The following is a 23419-nucleotide window of genomic DNA, read 5'->3' as shown; positions in this document are numbered from 1 at the left end:
CTCGGCCCTGGGATGGCTCTGCGGTCACGTCTGGCCTCTTGGCCTGGCCTACGGGTGTCAGTGATGGCGACAGCTAATATTTCTGAGCACTTACTATGGCACTTTGCTAAGCACTGTATGTAAGGGTATCATAGAGCCCTCACAATCATCCCAGGAGAAATGCATTTCTAACATTTTCACTTGAAAGATGAGAGAATTAAGGCTTAGAGAATCTAAATAACCTATAGGAGAAAAGAAGCAAATAGAAACAAAGTTACTAGATGGAAGAAGAGAGAAAGTAAGACGGAGAAGTAGTCATGTGACCCCTGGACGAGGCCGTACCTGAAACCATCCTCGTCCCTAAACTTCATAGTTTTATGAGCCAGTGAATTCCCTTTTGCTAAGAGTATTTGAAAGAGTCCTAATAAGATAATTAACAAAACTCCTTGATTATAGTTTTGCATGATAGCTCAGCCCTTGCGTGCATTACAAGCTAAACAGGCATTTATTTAAAAAGTCATTATTTTTTTTCCCTTGCCCAGTGTCCACAGAAAGAAGTGACGTCGATGACGTGCTTTCCCTGGCTCTTGGCAGTGTGCCAATGTCCGTTTTACCACCCCCGCTTTTTAAACTTCACTAGTGGCTTTCGCTTTGCAGTTGCTCCATTCTGCTAACACTGAATACGCTTTGGAAGGGTCTCTCTTACTTTCAAGAACAGCCTGGGACTTTGAAGGCATTATGCTAAGTGAAATAAGGCAGACAGAGAAATATAAATGCCGTATGATCTCACTTATATGTGGAATCTAAAAACAAAATAAAACAACACAACACATAAGAACCGAACTCGTATTATAGAGAAGAGATTAGTGTTTGCCAGAGTGAGCAGTGGGCTGTGGGCAAAATGGGGGAAGGAGGTCACAGGCCAAACTTCCCGTTACAAAATGAGTAAGTCCTGGGGACGTAACACAGCGTGGGGACTACCGTTAAGAATACTGTGTTGCGTATTGGAAAGCTGCTAAGAGAGTAGATCTTAAAAAGTTCTCATAACGAGAAAAAGAAAGATGAGTAACCACGTGAGGTGATGGATGTGACTAGACTTACAACATATCCATCTATTAAGTCACTATGTTGTACACCTGAAACTGATACAATATCCTGTGTCAACTATATCTCAACCAAACAAGAAGCTAAACCAATGACGTGTAGCACAAACAAGCCTCCCCCAGAATGCAAAGGAAGAGAGCAAGGACATAAGATACTAAGAAATGCGATGACAGATGTGGAGGAGCAAACATGGCATTTGGCACACCACTACATGGTGTTTCCACAAAAGCAATCACAAAAATGGGACAAAAACAATCGTCAGAGCAATAAAATACCTAGTGACTCACCTTGCAGATTTATGGAGGACCTGAATTTGCAATCGGAATGGACACAGGAAACCACCCTCTAGAAGCAATCTGATAAAGTTTTAGAATTTCCAAGGATAAATTTTTCAAATCCTACATGCAGCCAGGCAGAAAACAGCACAAAACAGCTTAACACATGGTTTCCTTATGAAGACTGAAACATCACACTGGTCTTAAACTTTTCTGCCGTAACATCAAGATTGGAGAAGGAAAGATTGTGACCCACGAATCTCCACCAAATCTCTGCTCGTTTTCAGTGTACGAGGAAATGATCAACTCGATACAGAACAACAGTCATCTGATGAAGTCAACGTTCGACACAATGAAAGCTCAGGGCCACTGGAATAACATGGACGTGGCCTCACTACAACGTAGCTGTCTGAAGTCCACGGCTAGCCTCCGACAAGGAGATGTGCCGTTACCGTAAATGATAAGAGGCCGACGCCCCCCTGATGACACAGGCCAGCGTGGCGGCCTCTGCAGAAGCACACGCACTCCCTGCCAGAGCAGTCAGACCCGTTTGCCAAGAGGGAGCCTGTGTGAGCCTTAAAATGGGACACCCGGGATCCGGCCTCAGCAGCGAGTCCTCTGCTTGCTCCCCTAACGCCATGACCTATCCTTAAGCACCAGCGTATTTTTAGCTGGCAGTTCCCTTGTGGTGAAGGAAAGCGTCCCGGCCATAAAGCTGGGAGAACAATTAGAAAAACATTAAAGGATGATTTAATATAAATGAGAATATTACAAGTTGTAGGCTTCACAAGCCTCTATTAAGTGTTATTAGTCAGAAATTGCACTGCATATGGTACCACAATCCATTTTACTGGAAAAAAATAGCATCTATGTAGACTGCAGATATGCCAGTGTAATTAAAAGCACCCTTCTAGTGAATGTTAAAGCTTCCAATTGACTTGGATTGGTCTTTGCAGCTCCCTCCATGGGCTGATCAGTCTGTCAAGCATAATAGCCATTTGGGGCTGGAAGCACTTAGCCCTGTGTGAACGGGCTTATCAGACTGTCTTAGAAAGTCAATACATGACTCCCTGCCAAAGAAATGGCTGCAATTAGGCAGTAATTGTGCAGCGTCTGTCCCTGTGGCTTTAAACACCTACCAGGCTGATCCTGTCCCAGAGGACCAGGAGCTCCCACCCAGGGTTCAGAGCCTGATTATGTGCCTGGGGGGGTGGGACAGTTCTCGGAAGACCCACGGGGCTCTTGACTCCAGGGTCAGCTCTGAAACCTCTGCGTCCAGCGTGCTGAGGAAGTGTGAGTTTGGGCCCGGCCTCCATGGACGCTGGAGTGCGCAGCTGACACGGTGCCTCGGGACGTCCCAGGAGGCGACACTGCTGTTGGCTTCCGGGCCCGGTGCACGGGCTCGTGGTGGGTGGACACCTGCTCCCTCCAGCAACACGGGGTCCAGACTCCCTGGCGTCTGCGTGAGCATGGGCAAGCAAATGTATTCAGAACGACAGGAAGTCACTTAGCTTCTTGTGCTACCACTTGTTTTTTCTCCCCTTGTATTCAGGAGCCATCAATTACAACAACCCATCAGAACAGCATCCTAACTTCTAGGGCACCTGGTCCCCCGAAAGACACGGAATCAACATGATTGTGCTGTGAATTTGGGAAACGTCTGTCAGAATTTCACTGTGACTCAGAACCACGCTGCAGATAATCAGGGTGTGCTTTTGAGTTAGGTTTTAATCATCTTGGGGAAAAAACCGAAGTGAGGAAACAGGGACTATTTTAAGGCAATCTGAACCTGAAAGATGATCTTCAGAGTCTGAGGCTCGTTTTCAGTCTGAGTCTGGAAACCAAAGGCTAGCCTAAGTTGGGAAGACGTAGAGGCCTGAAATATCACTGTCCCCAGGAAGGCTGAGCAATGATTTTGAGAATGTAGAACAGGGAAGGAAGCCAGTTGCGTCCACTCTTGATGGTGAGGATGGTTCCCTCAGTGGAAAGCTCCAGACTGCTTGACCATGTCTGCCATGGGGAGAGGCCCGGTGTGTTTGCATTGCCATCCCTGCTTCTGGGCAGTGAGGACAGTGAAATGACAGAGTCCCAGCCAGGTCACTCTCAGGGATTCTCTACTCCTCTGTGAGGCGCCACTGAGACCCCGTGACAGTTCAGAGACCTCCTGGGACAGAGGAAGCAGCTCCCGGAATCCTCCAGACCCCTCTTGGGACACTTCCCGAGATCTGGCTGTGCAGCCTTCCTGGGTCACTGTAAGAAACCTTGTCTGGGAGAGCGACATGCTGGGGATTCTCCGGACACAGGCGTGGTCTTCGGGACCCCTGACACAGCAACTGACTCTGTCTGCAAGATTCTGCTGGAGGGTTCAGGACTGGACAGCAGCAGTGGCCTGGCCTGGGCCCCACAGGTTACCTGGCAGGCGAAGTGTCCCATGAGTGACTGGTTGTCTTTCAGTTTTCATCAGACACCTTTGGGGACACTGTCTCTCTCTTGAAATCTCTACCTAAAAAAGCACATGTGACGACAACAATTTTTTTTTGCACTCTTCTATTATTAACAGACACATAAAGTATATTATAGTTGGCTGTGTCCCATGTAGGTGATGCAAGTTGTTTGAACAGAAAAATGCACTTTGGTAACGTCTCATTTACCACCTACACTGTGAATGCTCCTTGAAAACAATTAGGCGCTTCCGTTTATATCCTTCTTCATCTGTAAGCATTACTGAGCGGTGCCCGTAGAGGGCTTGCTTTCTGGAAACTTTACCTGTGTGTACATCACGACTAACATCTACAGTCAGGGAAGAGGGCTTTGTGGACATGTGTCCATGACACATGGCACACATGGCAGTTTCAGAAGTCACGCAACTAGCCCCTGGCAATCAGCTTTGCTCTGACACTCTCCTGACCACTCAAGGACTGGAAGAGTCTAAAACGTAAAGGCAGTTACAGGGCCTGTGGGGAGCTGGCCAGCTGACCAGGGACAGGGTCCCAGAGCTCGCCTCCTGTTTTTGTTTCATTGGCCTGGATGTGACCAGATTTCTTCCCTGAGCTTGGCTGAAGCTCCATCACAACCCGGCTCAGGGGCCACGTGTGAGACCAGGGTGGTGCGTGAGATTCCAGGACCCAACAGGACGGAGGTGACGGGTCAGAGGCTGGCAAGCCCACGGAGTGCCCCAGGCTTAACGCCTGCTTCATGGCTGGAAGAGGCCCAGATGCACTGCAACCTGCCTTGCTCTGCGGAGACCAAAGAATGACGTCCGAACCTCCAGGGTCGCAAGAGAACCAGGAGGACTGCTTACTCGTCACTCACGGGGAGAACAGAGTCCTGCCAAGATTCACGTCCACCTGGAAATTCAGAGGTGGCCTTATGTGGAAACAGGATGGTTCAGGCTCTTGTGACAAATCATCCTGGATGTAGCGTGGTTCCTTAACCCAGAGACAACATCCTTACAGAGGACATACCACACAGGGAGGGCCGCAGGGGGCTCAGGCCACGTGACGACAAAAGCAGAGCCTGGAGCGAAGCTGCCACAGTCAGGGACGCGGGGTGGGGGTGGGGGGGGAAGCAGGGGCCCGGAGAGGCAGGGAGGAGTCTCCCTGGAGGTGTGGGAGGAAGCATGGACGTGTCCACTCCTTGGCTTCGGACGGCTGGCCCCCGGAACTAGAAGGAGACATATTTGGTTTGTTTGAAGCCATCAAGTTTGCGGTATGCCGTTTTGACAGTAGGAAACTAATTCACCATCACTCGGCTCTCCGATGACAGAATCCAGATCCATTTCTCACCCTAATCAAAATCTATCAATAAACCTTTCGAGACTTGCTTCTGCAAAAGCGACTCTGAGACCACTCCCTCACGGTTCTCGAGTCTCCTCTACCAGAAACCTGCTTTCCTGAAACTCCCCCAGGCCTGGCTCCTTCTCTTCAATGCGTTCTCAGCACCAGGGCCATCCCCTCAGAGATGCCTGCCCAACAGGCTGAGCTGAGCTTCCTCTGTCCTCTGTCCCCCTTCTGTCCTCTGTCCCCCCTTTGTCCTCTGACCCCCCTCTGTCCTCTGTCCCCCCTGTGTCCCCCCTCTGTCCTCTGTCCCCCCTCTGTCCTCTGTCCCCCCTCTGTCCTCTGTCCCCTCCTCTGTCCTCTGTCCCCTCCTCTGTCCTCTGTCCCCTCCTCACCAGTCACTCTATTCAACTTGCTACACTGTTTCATTTTCTTCCTAGTTAGACATTTTAAGTCACTCCTTTTGATGTGTCCTTGTCAGCTGGGGTAGGGACTTATCTGTTGTCCTCCTCACTGTATGTCCGGTGCTGCTGAAGGTTAATGCCCGCATGGCTAATATTTGTTGAATGTATGAATGAGTGAGCGAATGAATGAATCTCATGCTTTAATCCAAAGTTCCAGGGACTCCTACTTCTTGGGGACCGAGGGAGGCTGTCCCCATCAGCAGTGATTTGCATTTTGGTTTTGGAAAACCCACGACCCAGCAGGAAATGACCTGGGTAAAGGGTGGAGATGAATGGTTGTGGGCTTTAGGGCAGAGTGATGCCGTCCCACATTTATTTAGTTATTATTTACCTCTAGGAGATCTTGTTAATAGTCTCTGGAAAATCCAAATTCAAAATGGGGCACACACAATCTCCTTACGCTAAACTCCTGCCAGCGAGCCCCAAGTGGATGGAAGAGCCTGCGCTGTGCCTGACGGCAGCCCCCTCACCGTGGGCTCTGCGGCACTGACACAGCTGAGGGTACCTTCAAGGACGGCGTCCTGCCTCTCGAGTGGCAGTGGGGACGGATGCGAGTCTGCCTGCCAGGGGTCTGCGGCCAGACCTAAGTGAGCACCTCTGGCCCCCAGAAAACCAAGTTCCCATGGTGTTTCAGCACAGACACGCCGTGGGGTCCCATCCTGGTCACCTCCTCATTCCAGATGCATTTTCACGAGTGGAGTCATTCCACTCATGTTTCCTGAGCATTTTCTAAGTACCAAGAAGCATCCTCAGTGCCAGAGGTTTGAAGATGAACGAAACAAAGCCCCCACCACGCTGGGGAGTGTGTTCTTTTAGGGCTGTAAGCAATGCACAGCGAACGGACAGAGAATGTGGTTCTGGTGGTGGGAAGGTCTCTGGAACAAAGGTGCAGAGAAGGGGTGGAGTGAGGGGCGGGGCTGACTCCTGGGGGCAAGGCGGGCGGCACACCTGTCTGGGGGGGCAGGCATTGCACAGAGACTGGAACTAATGTGTGTAAGCGTATGTGTACGTGCACGTGTACATGTAGGGGCATTTTCAAAATCAGACAATACTCTATGTGAAGTACTATTTGCATAAAACAATGTACTTTTGATGAACTTTCCTATGGGTGTCAGTAGCCCTCTCGTGTTACATGCTGCATAGTACGTGCTAGTCCAGGTATACCGATTTCTCCCATTGATGGTCATGTAGGTTGTTCCCATTTCCAACTTTGCTGCTCTACTGCAGTCCTGGGAAGCCTTATCTGGTGGGGACAGAAAATTCACTACTTGGTGGCACCCGGAAGTCCTTGGGCCGAAAGGATTCTGAGGTCTAACCTGGGCTCCACAGGACAGAGCCCTGGGCTGACGGGCAGTGCGGGTCTCAGCGGCAGACGGGGCGCTGCTCCGCGGGGTGCTCAGCGCCAGCCTGGCCCGGCACCTCGGCGTTTCCAGGGAGCACTAACTAGCACCCAGAATCATGCCTCCACAGACCAGCAGATTTGCAGGAGCAAGAAGAAAGTTGTGGTTGTGGGACCGACTCGTTCAGGGAACACAAAACAGGTGCCTACATATTTACAATTTATCTCTGCGTAACCCCCCCTCCAGCAGACCTCCGAGGTCCTGCTTGTAGCTCTGCTTCCCCCAGAGCAAGCTTGTCAGTGATGTTTGGAGGCCATATGTCATCGAGTGGTCTGTCTGTTTGGCAGTGGGTTTCCAGAATAAACTTGAAGCAGATGGAGCTTTTATGTTCTCTTATAAACCAGAGTGAGGTGTTCTGCAAACCGCTGTTATCTCAGTTATATAAAAATGATTTCACAACTGAAAGGAGCAATTGTAAAATGTCAAGGAGAATGTATGCCCACTGGGTACACTGTGCAAATGACCAGAAATAACCATCTTTGTCTGACCAGATAAAACACTGTGTGTACTTTCTAAATATTCTTTTATGCAATTGCTCCAGAGTGGGTGGCCACATTTCAAATTTTCCAATGGACTTCAAGTAACCACAGCTAAGTACGGCTACAGTCTGTGAGTCTCCGTGATTGTATTCAGTAAACCCATTATACCAATGTTCACATAATAGGGTTTTAGATGTTTTGTCATTTCCTAGCACACATCAAAATGCAAAAACATAAAAGGATTTCTCTATAGAGTGAACTGGATTCAACAAAGTGGAAAAGAAAATGGACGAAAAGCATGAAGATATTGGGTCGTGCTGACCTGCCTGTACTCAGACAAACCTTTGCTATTGTACATTTCTCAAAATGAAGAGGGAGAAAAAGCCAGCTAAAAAAGTTCAGGAAAGAAATTGGTTGTTGTTAGTCAGTCGCAGTCAGTAATAGGTTCTGGGTATTTCTACGGCAAGAATGCAACATGACACATTTTCCAAGGTTCTATCAATATCATTAATATTTATGATATGTTTAAAAAGACAGCGACTGGCGGCAATCCATTAAATACTTGTTTTTGTACATGAGGTGTTACTGGGACACGGCCATGCCCGCTCATCTCTGCTTGTCTGTGGCTGCCTTTCACTACAACCGCAATGTCGAGACCACAGGGCCATGGGCTAAAATATTTACTATCCGGCTCTTTACAGGAAAAGTTTGGGATCTCTGACGTTATACATTCAGCTGCCTCGATGCAATCCCACCTCCCCAGTTACTAGCTCTGTTGCCACCTTAGGAAAGCGTCTTAGCCTTTGGGAGGTGGAAATGGTTTGCAGAGAAGGTAAAATAACTGCTCCCAGAGTCCCTTGCTGGGGAGGATTGAACACAGCGATACGGGCATGGTTCTTAGCGCAACGCTGACCACGCGGTCATAACACAGTCAGTGTTAGGAAGCACATCCAGGATTAATTCTGCGTGCTCAGAAAAGAGGCACATTTCAAGGTATTTCTCATCAGAGACTGGGAGCGTGGCTGCGGGCACTGGGCCAGCCCACACGAGGTGGCGGGGAAGCCTGAAACACTTCCACACACAGGGCATCCCACAGCACGCATACTCTTTTTGATGGTCTTCATTTTACAAACTGTGACGATGACAGCTGTAATTGTGCTTGTTTTATCTCCGTATTAGACTAGATATTTCTCTGACAGATATGGGGTGTGATCCACCTTGCAGGTGTTTTTATTACGCTCCCAAAAGATGCTCACAGCACACCTAGCCGATCCTTCTAGCAAACTGCCTGCTGGGTCACACCTTTTCCTGTCCTTTCTTCCCCCCCAGTTCCGGAGCACCCACAGTTTCCACCTGCTTGTGCATAAATGAAGGCTCTGTCCATCTATGGAGGGATCGCTCCACCCAGCTCCTACTGCCACACCTGAGACATGGGGGATTGCAAACGACATCAGCTGCTACTCATTTCTAGCCTCATGGATAGGTGGAGGTGTCTGTATTTTTAATTGGTATTATTAGCATTTTAACTAAAATAATGCTTATTATAAAAAATTGTAAATAACAGAAAGGTTAGAGCAAAAAATTCCTCAAACCACAGCACCCTAAAATAACCACTGGCGGTATTAATGAAAGACCATTTCAGTCATTTAAGTACATACGCGTATGTCTACAAGAAGACAGACATGAATGCACAGAGGGAAGAATGGAATGTGCTATTTTTAAAAATTATATTCTGCATGTTTCTGACAAAATGCGCTAAATTTATGGTGGCTTGTGTCCAATGGATGACACAAGGAAATTGCTGGACTTCAAATAAATATTAGTTGACATCAGAGCCATTGGTGTTGAAAACATTTGGTAAGAATGAAGGGGTAGAAAGCTATGGTAAAATGAATGTTTAGAGCCATCATTTAAAGTGTTGTTTCTGCTATTGTCTTAACGTTTTAAGTTCCTTTTAGCTGGTAAAGACTGAGTCCCATCTTCAGAAGGTGAAGGAATGACCAGGCTCTTCTTTTTCCCACTCCCTCCATTCCTAATTTATATTCGCATTACTTGTTAACATTTCAAACTTTTACATACTCTACTGAACTTCCGATTCCCACACATTCACTCTTAGTTCTCCATGAAGTGGATCCTATCTCCTCGTTCACTGACAATGGCTTCACTGCTTTCCGTCTTCCAGAGGTGTTTTCAGTGTATTCAGGATTCCTCACCAAGTCCCTTCGCGTAACTGATACAGAGGGGTGGGGGGCTTTCATTATTTCATTCCCTTCTTCATCATTTCCATGTGGTCTCAGGAGCAGAAAGGGGCTCAAACTATGTGTTAAACCCACTGTACTAGAGTGAAAATCTCAAAATGTTTTTAAAAAGTAAGATGTAAGGGACTTCCATTCAATCATCTGCTCGATGACCATTGACTGATGGCCTGGGATTGTAGCTGAGGCCAGAGGAACGTTTGCTATTTAGCTGTTGGCACCAGCAAGCTCACTGAGGGGCTGGGAAGGGTTTCTGCCCAGGGACAGACTTCTGCTTTCCGGCAGAAACTTCTCTAATGAGCGACGAATGCTTATCCCACAATTAAAGACTGACACCCTCAGGGGAAGTAACTGTGCCCTCATTTATGTAGAGTCTGGTGGACAAGGGCTGGCTTCTTTCCAGAGTACAGAAAAAGGAAAGATCAGGGATGGACAGGAAAAGAAGACACGGGATTGCTGTGGACCTCATGGCTCGTGTGCCAATCTCTCCATTTCTCCAGAAACATCTCTCCTTCTGAAAAGTATGTATTAGGTTGGTGCAAAAGGAATTGTGGTTTTTGCATTATTTTTAACCTTTTAAACCTCAATTCCTTTTGCACCAACCTAATACTTCTGGCTGATGACGTGGCCCATTATTAGGACGAGTGTAAAGCCCTGCTCTCTGTCCAGGGAGGGGCAGGGACAGCAGCAGGAGCGGCCAGGCCCTAGGAGACCCGGGGGGATGGAACATAGTCTGATGGCTGGGAGGCCCGTGCAGCCACCCTGGGGTTTCACAACCATACCTGACTTTCCCTGTGGGTGCCCCTTGCGGGCTGTTCAAAATCCCCAGTTGAGAGGCAGCCACGCAAAACAGGCTGGTTCTGCGGGGAAGTGAGTTGGGTCTGAGAGCAGAGATTGTCCCATCTTTTGTTGCCCAGAAATCTGCCTCGACCCTTGACAAGGAATGAGGTGACGGGGTGCTCAGAACACTTTGCCGCCAGGCGTTGCTGACCTGTACCCACCTTTGTTCTAAGGTGGTGACTGACTGCTGCACAGAACAAGACGTCACAGCTAACACAGCTCACTTCCTAAGGAGAATGGCACCGATCTGATTTCTCACAGTGTAAAGGAAGCAGAAAACAAACAGCCGAGCACGTGGGCTGGCTGGTGCCTGTCCTTCACTTGTGCTTTCATTTTGCCTTCAGTGTCATCACCTTTGTGAGGGCAGGTCCAGAGTCAGATGCTGATCAAGCTCCCAGGCATTTATAAAGTGCTGAGAGCGCATGGGTCAGGGTCTGAAAGCACCATTTCTCCAGGCAACCGGGCTCCTCCGTCATGAGTGGGAGCCGAGTCTGGTGAGCGTGTCGGGAATGGACTGGACACTGCAGGGCAGCTGCCGTGATCATCCACATGAGAGGTGTGGTGGCTTGTCCTGGGGGCGAGGACTGGAAGTGGCCAGGGGCGCTTCTCAAGGAAAGCCTCCGACCACCGACCACCGGCTCAGGTCTGTCTATGAGCCGCGTTCCCATGGGAGCAAAGCACGTGCACATCCTGGCCTGAACTATGAGGCAGAAATAAAGTACCCACGGTCAGGGACGTGTATGTTTGCAGGATCCCCCTTAAGGTCACCGTGAACCCCCAGGACATGGGCAGCCCCAAGGGAGAGTCTAAGAAGAAATAATTCTAAGCTGGACACGGAAAGTCACTGCAAGAGGGAGCATGGCAGCTGTTGTGACATATTGTTGACCACTGTAGGTCTTTAAAGAAAAGCTCGAGGTGATAACAAGCAGTCTGGTGAAGCAGCTGCCAAGAAATGTCCAGGTTAACCCCCTTTGTTCATGAAGGCGGGGCCTCTGAGGGCCGCCCTCTGGGTCTGCACCAGAAATGAGGAAGCTCGGACCAGCAACCGCCAGCATTCCTGGGAAGAGCGGGGAAGTGGGATCAGCTGATGTGGGGCTGCTTCCTTTTTCCATCACTGGCCTGTGAAATGCTGCCAGCCCCAGAGCGGCGGATAAGGAGACTGGTGACAGGTGAGATGGCGCACAACTCAGATTCTGGGTGTGTGGAGGCAGAGCTGACAGGAGTCCCAATCCATCTGACAGGTGAAGAAACAGGAAGAACCATGGAGGACGCCACGGTTTGGGCACCTAGGAGGACGGCGCCGCCCTGGGCAGAGATGCGAAGCACTGAAGGAGTGGGCAGCACTGATACGTTCAGCCGGGTCGTAAGGCCAGGTCAGACGTGTTTATAAACGAAGACCTTTCCACTGAAAACAGTGGTTTCTACAAAACACTCTCTCCAGCATGCTGTGTGAATGTTAGAAGCCAGGCTCGGCACGACACTGCAAAGTGTCACGTGTTTTCACAGATGGAGCTAATGGTAGAATGTTGCGTATCAAGGCAGATACATGTAAGAAAATTTAACTGGACCCCTTTCTTATGCCATATACAAGAATAAACTCAAAATGGATTAAAGACTTAAATGTAAGACCTGAAGCCATAAAACTCTTAGAAGAAAATATAGGAAATAAACTCTCAGACATCATTTTTACTGATATGTCCCCTCACTCCAGGGAAACAAAAGAAAACATAAACAAATAGGACTACATCAAACTAAAAAGTTTTTTCACAGCAAAGGAACCCATGAACAAAATAAAAAGACATCCTACTGAATGGGAGAAGATATTTGCCAATGATACATCTGATAAGGGGTTACTATCCCAAATTTATAAAAAGTTTACACAAATCAACACCAAAAACAAACAAACAAACAATCCAATTAAAAAATGGGCAGAAAACATGAAGAGACATTTCTCCAAAGAGGACATATAGATGGCTGGGCCAACAGACACATGAAAAGACCCTCGATGTCACTAACCATTAGAGAAATGCAAAAAACCACACTGAGATATCACCTCACTCCTGTCAGAATGGCTCATCAATAATCAACAAACTAGTGTTGGAGAGGATGTGGAGAAAAGGGAACCCTCATGCACTGCTGGTGGGATTGCAAATTGGTGCAGTTACTATGGAAAACAGTGCGGAGGTTCCTCAAATAATTAAAAACAGATCTACCATATGACCCAGCCATTCTACTCCTGGGTATTTATCCAAAGAAACTCAAAACACTAATTTGAAAAAAATATATGCAGCCCTATGTTCACTGCAGCGCTATTCACTATATAGCCCAGATATGGAAACAACCTCAGTGCCCATCGACAGACGATTGGATAAAGAAATTGAGGTACATTTAAGCAGTGAAGTATTACTCTGCCATAAAAAAGAATGCAATCTTACCATTTGCAACAACATGGATGAACCTAGAGGGTCTCGTGCTAAGTGAAATAAGTCAGACAGAGAAAGGCAAATACTTATGGCATCTAAAGAGCAGAATAAACGGGCAAACAAAACAGAAATAGACTCATAGATACAGAGAAGTAACTGATGGATGCTGGATGGGAGCGGGGTTGAGGAATGGGGGAGCAGGTGAGGAATTAGAAGGTACAAATTGGTAGCACAAAATAGTACCAGGGACATGAAACACAGAATGGGAAATATAACCAATAATGTTGTAAAGACTCTGTGGGGTGTCAGATGAGCACTGGACTTATTGGGGGGCATCACTTCATAGGTAATATAAATGCCTGACCACTGAATGTCAGCTACAAATAAACATATATATGTAACGTACATGTATAGTCACAGGATATAAAGTACAGCCTAGGGAATATAGTCAGTGGTATTGTAATTCCTACGTACAGTGTCAGAGGGGGGGTTATCACTTTGTGAGGGGTGCAAATGTCTAATTGTTATGTTGTTTTGTACACCTGGAACTAATAAAAAAAATCTCTATCTGCTTGCCTGCCTTCCCTTCAAATGGAACTTAGAGAGGCTTGTGTCTGTGAGCCTCAAACCTCACCTCCGAAAAGCACCTCATCTATATTTTAAGTGCAAAGGAAATTGTCACCTGCGTCTGGTGACTGGCCCTCACATAACCGTAAACGTTTCTCTTTCCCTTTTCCCCAGGAGTTCAGCAGAGTTAATATTCCTATTATTAAAAGCTGCTTAGTAGGCATCTCCCCAGGCTACAGAACTGGTTTGCCCAGTTGTTTTCACCTCTGTGGAGTCCCACGTGTGGGGTATTTAGGGAAGTGCGTATAACTGACCAGTGCTGGGCTCAGTTTCCTCCCACGTCACCTGCTCCTGGATGGAGGCAGAATCTAAATTTGCCTCAGTCTTAAGGATGTCAAGGTAGACAGACAGATAAGCCTCATTTTCTCGTCCAGTAGAAAAAATTTAGGAGGAGTTCCTTTCTTCTTGCATCTAAAATTGGGGTTGAGACTTTTAGAGAAGACAGCCCTTTAAGCTATACTTTCGACACAGAATAAATGATACTGCATAATAAATACTTCAAACCCCATTGAGCATGACTTGTTTCTTGGTTGTGAAGACAATGTTTCATGAGAAAAAAGGAGAATTAGCATCACTACTGCCTCGTCTCAATGTGAGCCTTAAATAAAGAAAGTGGGAGGGCCCTGGGAACGACGGTCTGGAAAGACGTGCGCCAGAGCCCGAGCCCAGGAGCTCGTCCCAGAGGCTATGCTGACGTCATAACATGGCTACTTGCTGTGCTGCATGCCTCTGGCAGTGCGCTCCTTGCTCCTTGCCCAGCATCGCAGAGGGAGCCGAGAGTCACCGCGCCGGGGGTGTCCACCTGCAGCCGAGGAGGAAGGCTGCCGAGCGGATGGCCAGCCATCTGTTTCTCCTGCAGGAGGCCCGGCGTGCGGCCTCCTGACTGAGGTGGAGTCCTCCCTGAGAGCCTGAGACGCAACCCAGCCCCACTGATGACTGCGATGGCTCATCTGACGTGTCCACTGGAGTGGACATCATGGCTGGACATCATGTGTGGGTGTGTGAGTGACACGGAATCTGCCGCTGGTAAAGCAGATGGCCCTTCCCCAGGTGGAGTTCCGTGGTGCTGAGGGCCTTTGAAAGAAACTCTCGGAACACATGATACAGGAGGTGTGAGTGTTGGTCTGGTGACAGGAGAAGAGAGGCGGGGCTGGGACAACAGGCGGCCCTTTATGTGCCTGGGCGTTCTGCTGTGTGGCAGGGGGAGCAGATCAGCTGTTTATTCAAAGCGAGTGGGAGCCAAAAAGGAAGCGTTTTAGCCGACAGAAGAAAAAGCAGGCAAGGCCTGTGCAGTTCAAAGGTCCAGCTTCCAGGCTCTGAGGTTAGACAGGCCTGGGGTCAAGCTCCCCCCAAACCACTTCCTTGCTGGTTGACCTGGACAATGTCACTTATCCTATCTCGGTGTCATTTCCCTTCTCTACAAATTGGGGATAATAACAGTAGCATGAAATTATACAAAATGTCAGATTAGCGGGCAACATTTACCAATTTTCAAAATAACCTTTAAAAATCCCTTAAATATCATTAGTTCACTAGTAGCTGGATTCCTAGAAGCTCAAAATGCCAACAGTTAACTTTTGTTATTTTTCTCTGCGTCTCAGCTCTGGCCAAATCGCCTGGGGCAGTGGAGGTCAGACCTACTTGTAAAGAGGTTTGGGAGGAGTAGAGTTCCTTCTCTCTCCTTCTCTCTCTCTGTTAATGAGCCCACGTGACTGAGTTGTCATTTTTGTTAGACTGTAGACAATACAATTCTACTGTAGAATTAGGAAGGGGAAAACATGACGGCACTTACAAAGGGGTGACCGAGTACCTCCGTAAACATCACACATGGGTGACTGTATACAAGGGACACTCGCTGTGTGTCCCCACTGTCTCTTCCTCACAGATCTCAATCTGGCACTCACAAAAAGGACTGGGGACAAGGCAGGGTGCCTGGGAGCCTCCCTTGGTTCAGGTTCCAAGGTGTGAAAGAGGAGCAGGAGCCACAGCCCCATGCTCCAGGAGACTGGTGGTGACCAGAGGCTCCTGGGTGACAAGGCAGAACACACACCATAGATTAGCCATCTGGCCCTAGGGAGGACAGGAAAGCACGCTGCCTGAGGCTGGTGGCTGAGGCTGGTCCCCTCCTAGGCTATAAACCACCACACAGCACGGCTTTGAAATGCACTCGAGAAGTGCCTCTGTGCCTTCCTGTTTCTAACTTTGTCATGAGACTCTTTTCAGCAACAGCAATCCACTTTTATAATAGTATTTCCATAACTATTATTTCAGAGAGACTAGTAAAGAGAGGTACGTTGTAAACGCAGTGGAGGGGAACAAAGGGAAAACAAAAACCAAAAACACTTTCCTAGACCCCATAAGAAATAAGTGACTAGTGACTTTTTTGTTGTTGTTTTGCCCTGGCTTTAGAAATAGTGATTGGCTCAAGAAATCAACTGTTTTCAGTCAATGGAGTCCCAGCATGTGGACCTAACGGGAGAAAGTGGGAACGATGGTTGCCTGGGGCTGCATGCCTAATTTCCAAGGCAGAGTCAGAGCTGAAATGAAGGCACGAATGTGTCTGTCCTGCTGTGTAAAGACAGGTGGGCGAGAGGACCAGGAGCTTGCATCGGATAAAGTGCTTACGTCCTGAAGGGAATGCCGCAGGCTGAGAACGCCCGGCTTGCGTCAGAGGCTGCCTGCTTCTCTCCCTTTACGCAGCCGGTCAGATCAAACACAGTGACAACAGTAGAAAGGATAGATGAGAACACAGTCATGCTTGCTGAGCAGGCCCGTCAAAATTGGGGATTTAGATAATAACGACGATGAAACTAACGTGTCAGTGACCGAGCCCAAGGCTGTGCCAGTTCCCCATCAGGTGCTGTCAGGCACGTTTTGCATGTATTAGCTGGTGAGCTGCTGGGCCAGCCTAGAACCTCCTAAATGGCTTGCTACCACCACTTTGCAGGTGTGGAAACGGACGCTGAGAGTGTAGGTGCACAGGCCAAACTCCACAAGTGACGCCAGCCAAGCTGGGACTTGAATCCATGAGTGTGGCCCACCCAGCACACCTACTGGGGGCACCTTTGTTCCCTCGCCTCTTATGCTTCTTTCCAGGGGCTTATTTGCAGAGGCTTATTTGGGGGCTCAGGGACTTGCATTAACTTGTGAACCCCCTTAGGTCTGGTTTAATGTCTTTCTTCCTCATGCTTTGCCTCTGATCTTGATTCCCCAAAACCAAGATGGAAAATAGTATTTACTTCTTTTACTGAAGGTTTAGTTTGTTTGTTTGTTTTGTTTTGTTTTTTAAGCCCCGTGAGACCTATATCAGACTTTCAACTTCCAGAACACTCAGGGCAATGTTGTGGTGATTTAAGTCACCGAGCTTTTGGAACTGTGTTGCAGAAGCAATAGAAACCTAATCCATCTCCTGCCTCGTAGCGGGTGTTTTCTACATTGGTAATATAAACAGGCTTACTGCATCCTGAGAGACTGCGTACAGGCTTATCTCTGCAGCAGAGAAGAAAAGCAGCAACTTTGGGTCCTGGGGGTCGAGCCTTTCTAGTTGGGGAAATGGTTTGTTTGAGGAAGAGACACAGGACTTGGAAGGCAACTGTCACTGTGATTGACAGGAGTTGCAGTTGGCTACTTACTCATCAAACGTGTACGGTGACACTCAGACACATTTATTCCCCTTTCAGGCTTGTTGTTACCGACTCAAGGGAATTTACATGAAATTCTTTCATCAAAGAGGAAGATTTCAGTAACATAATTCATAACGTGGCCGAGTGGTGGCCCAGGCAGACTCAGGCTGATGCAAGGTCATTTGTCAGACGGAGGACTCAGGCAAACCCTTGATCTCGCTGAGCTTTTCATCATCAATGAAATGAGAATAACAGCACAGCCAGCTCTATCTCACAGGACTGGTTAGAAAACACAGACTAACATGTTCATGTGACCTCATTTTGTAGGAAAACTACGTTAAAACACAAAGGGAAGCAGCATTTTCCCACGATGTGAGCTTCTGCTTTCTGCATATTACTTACTGATCACAGAAATCCCCTGAAGGTTCTTACTATCTAACCTGACGCGCTGCCATCTAGCTGTACTTAAACTTGGGCAGTGGATGAAAACATGAGAAAATTTAAGATTCCGTATTTTGCGTAAAATAGAAAAGTACCAGAGTTTTATCTTTTCTTATACTGCTATTGGAAATATTTTCTGGCTAATATTACGGGATAATATTATGGCAGTTAAGCATTAGGTATTCCTGATAAGACTGTAAAATGTTACTGGAAAATTTAGTCCAGAATTTGTCTTCTAAAATCCATTGTACCCAAAGCTAGTTTAATGGTGATTCATTCTGCTTGAGAACTAAGTTGCAAGATATTTAAGTGAAAGGACTGATGCCTTCAGGTCACTGAAATTGCTTGTCCCACTGTGATTTCCGGGGGACTTGAGAATGTCATCAGGATCTGCCCATTATTGTTCCATAAACATCTCGCCAAACAGGGCCAAACCGAAGCAGGACGGGATGGCTAAACACCACGATGTAAACAGATTAGCTCTCTTGTTGTATTTTCTGAGCAGACATACTCATTTTTAATGTAACGAGTCACACGCTTTGAATATCCAGCACCAAGATGTGCATTCTTTTTGAAATTTTATATTGTCACTAAATTAATCCAAGCCTTTGATAAAGAATGCATGATTATTATAGTTAGAATCTAAGACCAAAAATGTAGTAGGCTGTTCTTTATGGAAATCCTTCAATTAGCAGGTGAAATCAAATAATTATGAAATGCCTGAATAAGCCATTTTAGCAGGTGTGTGCTCTTTTGGCTGTAAATTAGGAAAACATTTTTCCATAAATGTGAATTACAAAGTTGTAAGTGGTTGTGATAAAGCTGTGATTAAACATAAAATATAGAACACCCATTTGATTATAATGGCTCCTTTCCTCACGCGCTGTGTTCCCCTCCGGTGACTGGGTTTGTGAGATGCTGTGTGCAGACCCGGGCGTCCCCCGGACCTGTGGTGTCCCGTCACTCGCGCTCCACCTGGGCTTAGAGGCAGTGTAACCACTCACCTCTCCCCCTGCATCTCCATTAAAGAGACGAGAGTGCATTCCGGGAGTGTCTTCAGGTTCCTCAAGAGGCCCCAGGGAACTGGTCAATGGGGCTGGCTTGTCCTTCTCGGCTTTTGTGTCCCACAAGTGGGGGGGGTCAGCTAGAGCACCTGCAGCTGATGCTCGCAATTCTTGAAGCTTCTCCCTGCTTCTTATCCAGTCGCTCCGTCTCCGAGAGCAGCATTCCATGACAGGGTAATTAATGTCGCCTCTTCCATGCTTTTTATGTGCCAATCACAGATCCTTATGCCATTGACTTTGCAGCAGGCTACCTATTCAACTGACGGACTCGTGTTAGACAGGAGTCCATTTATCCAAGAGGGCGGTTTTCTACTCTTAAGAAATTCCATTTCAGCTACTGGAAACAGATCCCAAATTGCTGTCTACTGACTATAATTATTGCCAATTCTAAGACTCCCGCATCCTCACACTTCTAGCAAATCATTTAAAAAGTTACCAGGAGCACTGTGTCTTTCAGGCAAGATGGGTTATAAATGCGCCTTTTCCCCAAATACCTCAAGCCAGCACTGTGTCACCTTATCTGCACTGGCTTTCCAATACATGGCGGTTTAAACGGCATTATCTCGGTTAGTGGCCTGAAGAGTTGCACTTGGAAATGATCAGGAGGCACTGACTCATCTTTCAAAATTGTTTAGAAAGGTCCGAGTACCACTCAGTTGTAGGACAGGAAGTGAACGGCTAACCGTGGTGCCCTAGCTGAGCTCCCATCAGGCGGCTGTATCCTTACCACTGACAGTCCCACGTGGCCAAGGGCTGTTGAAGCTTAGAAAGCACGGCGGGCTCGTTTCCTAGTTCCGTATACTTATGACTCTTATGGGAATTAGCATTTCTGTGTATATAATCTGGAAAATTTGAAGGATACCGATCATCAATGCTCAGGTTGGGTTTCTCTTGGATTTTATTCAAGATGGTTCGGTGACACGTGTAGACACTTATAACCTGAGGATTGTTCAGTGACTGTCTCATCTTGTTTTCTACAGGATGGCATGGCTTCAGTGCCCCTGAGGCTGACACTACAGGTGCCAATCCACAGTCTGAACAACCTGATAGGTCTTCATTACCGCGCTTACCAGGCCTGCTCTACCCCCAAACCCCACAGGCATCCTATTCGGTTGGTGCAAAAGTAATTGCGGTTTAAAAGGTTGTTTTTTTTTTTTTTTTAAATTGCAAAAACCTCAATTACTTTTGCACCAACCTAACATAATAATGGACACACAACATAAAATTTGTCTTGGTGAAACTAACCCGTGAAGCTGCCTGCTCTCAGGCTTCTAAAAAGCTGCCTCAAAATGAAGCAAACTGGCAAAGCCGCTCTCTCCCTCCCGCCTTAGTTCTCAGCACTTCAGGTAACCCCGTTCTGCTGGCAGCTTCACTCTGTGCTTTTTCTCCTGGGATGGAGGGGGCCCGGGCCACAAACCCCACAGGTCTCCCCCATCTCACCATGCATGAATGCAAAATTATATGCGCCGTTTCAAAAACAGAAGGAAAAGTGGAATTTTGAAAATAGCATTCAGGGAAGAATGAACACCTGTTATTTCAAGGGGCTGGGTTTTTTTTGTTTGTTTGTTTGGGTTTTTTTACAAAGTGCAAACACTACATTATAGATTTTTTATAGGCAGATTTTTAGTAGCCATCGATCGTCTCCTTAAGAATTTATTTATGTTATGCTGGTATATTTACAGTTTGCTTTTTAGATGTTTTTCCCTAGAAGAGAAAGCTCACAGAAGACTCTGGAGTGGGCTTCAGTTTTTCTACTGTGTTTCCCCGAATATAAGACCAGGTCTTATATTAATTTTTGCTCCAAAAGACGCATTAGGGCTTATGTTCAGGGGATGTCATCCTAAAAAATCATGCTCAGGCTTATTTTCCGGTTAGGTCTTACTTTTGGGGAAACACGGTAGGGCATCCTGACTCAAGATGGGCAGGTCACTGTTACTTTCCAGATGGGAAATAACGACTCAAGGAAATAAGGATTACAGTCCATTAGGGAAATAACCCTCCCTATCCAAGAAAGTAATAATGTTCTCAGTGTCCAATGTGGGACCGTCTTCATGTTCTATGAGATGCCCTCACAACATCATTGCTACACTAGGGTCACATTTTCAGAGGATATATATATATATATATATATATATATATATATATATATGAATTTATTTCAAAACGTGAGGCTCTGTCTCTTTAGGTTCTATGAAAACTGAAAGAAAAAACAACTTCCATATACGCACACTGCCTATAGAAATAAAGTACTCTGCAAAGTACACGGCATGGATATTGTCTGAATTTGTCGTTTGTGTGATTATGACTTTTGCTTCATTAAATGGTTTAAATCACTTGTAAATGACATTTTCCCCTTTGCTTTTTCTGCACAAAGAAAATGTGAAAATAGGAAGAGGTAATGGGCAGCTCTCTGTGTTTTATTGCTAAGGTTGGAACTGAAATGACTCACTGCTTCATTTTGGGAGAGACTCTAGACTCAAGTGCTAACGTTAAAAGAGCAAAGGTTCTATGACAAAACAGGAAAGAAAATCTTTGCTACCTTGGATTTAGCAAAGGTTTCTTAATCAGGACTCAAAATTGCTAACAATAAAAGAATAAAGTGATTGACCTTTAAACAATTAAACACTTCTGCTGATGAAAGATACAGTTTGAACAATGAATAATAGGCAAACCTCAGATTGGGAGGAATATTTGCAATGCTGTCTGACAAATTTTATACAGATTACATTAAACACTCCGACAACTCAATAATGAAAGAAAACCTAATTTACAAAATGGGCAAAAGGCTTGAATAGACTTTTCATAAAAAAGAGCATATAATTGGCCATGAAGCACAAGAAAAATGCAGTTTAACATTTATCAAGGGAATTCGTATTAAAACTACAATGAGATCCCGCCACAATCTTCCAGAACAACGAAAATTTTAAAGTGTGGCCACAAGAAATGTAAGTGAAAATGCGGATCAACTCTCTTCCATTGCCGGCGATAATTATTTGCCAGTTCCTTTTAAAGGTCATTATGTACCCGGGAGTGTTTCCAGCACCACCAGCTACTTGTGGTTTCTCCGGACCCCAGCTGGGTGTCCTCCAACTCACCTCCGTTCCGACACTACCGACCAGGAGAAGGGCTCAGTCCCTCAAGACTCATCATTTATCATAAAAGTCCAGGTTGTCACCTGTACTTCTGACTGAGTGACAGTAAACTTCAGTTCTCACAACGCCTTTTCAGGTTCGATCATTTGCTAGAATGGCTCACAGAACTCAGGGGACCATTTACGTATGTTCACCAGTTTATTATGAATGCAAGTCAGGAATACCCAGCTGGGAGAGATGGGTGAGGTACGGTCTGGGGCATTTCCCTCAGGAAATCCCAAGGGTTTTAGGAGCTCTGTGCCAGGAACTGGGGACAAGACCAAATATATTTCTTATTAGGAATATTTTCTATGCCTCCGCAATTGAACTTCTAGGTAGTCACCCAAAAGCAGTCACCATCAACGGAAAGCAGTCCCCAGAGATCTTCCACACAGCACACTTACTTCACTGCCTGAAATGTCCTTGTCATTGATTGATTTATAGTCTGTGAGAACAAGAATTCTGTTTTATTCGCAACTGTCTCTCTGATTCCCAAAACAGTGTTTCGAACACAGTGGTTCCTAAATAAATATTTGAGGAAGATATGAACGCATATAATCTCCATATTGACAGCCGGAAGTAGATCGACGTACTCCTATTTCACGGAGAAAACTGAGGCACTGAGCAATGACTGACTTGTCTGCCATCACACAGCCAGGGGGCTACACAGCTGGGCGGTGCTGCCATCAACACACCCGTCTGACGTCAGCCTGGAGGTTAGCTCGTGTGACTTCTTTTGGTCCTTGAAGATGCAGTTCTGACTCCAAAGCCACCCCCATCTCTCAGTCACTGTCACTCAGTGGGACTGCTTTGCTTGTGGCCACCCAGCAACCGCGTTCTCAAGCCTGCCCCCCCCCCCCGCACGTCCCCTCGTGGAAGCTGCAGTTTCTTTAGGCAGCATCAAAGGTTTTCACCAATCAGCTGGGAAATGTAGCAGAATTCACAGAAGAAATAAGTACTGAATGGGGGCCTTTTCTGGAAGCAGGAGAGATGGGGAGGATAGATCACCAAGCTGCGTGCGACTTGGGTTCATGAAGCAGATAGTCACGTGTCCCTAACAAATGCTACTGGAACACCTGCTTTGTGACAGTCACTGCTCAGGTGCAGGGGTGACAAAGTAAACAGAACAGACAAGATGCCCGGTCTCCATGTATTCTGGAGCTTGTATTGTTATATATGGAAGAACGTATAAAAATTCACAAGTATTGGGAAAACTAACCAAGAAAGAGGCATATGAAAAGCCAGTGGCCAGGATATGGATTCTGATTTCAAACAGTCACAAGACGCCCTTTAATAAGCTGTCATTTCAGCAAAGACCTGCAGGAGACAAGGGAGTGAGTCATATGGCTCTCTGGGGATAAAGGCTGTTTCAGCACTGACGGTCAAAGTCAGAATTACCCTCGGGCATCTCTAAAAACACTGAAGAGTGCCAGACAGGGAACCTCTGCACGTCCACGGCAGGCAGCTTCCCTCCGGTGTGGGGCCGACTGCTGTACCCTCAGCTGAGCCCCAAATGCACAGGGCCACGCTGTGTGAAT

The sequence above is a fragment of the Rhinolophus hipposideros genome (genome assembly GCF_964194185.1).
Source record: "Rhinolophus hipposideros genome assembly, chromosome: 24".
Taxonomy (NCBI): domain Eukaryota; kingdom Metazoa; phylum Chordata; class Mammalia; order Chiroptera; family Rhinolophidae; genus Rhinolophus; species Rhinolophus hipposideros.
Note: the sequence above shows the minus strand (reverse complement) of the source record.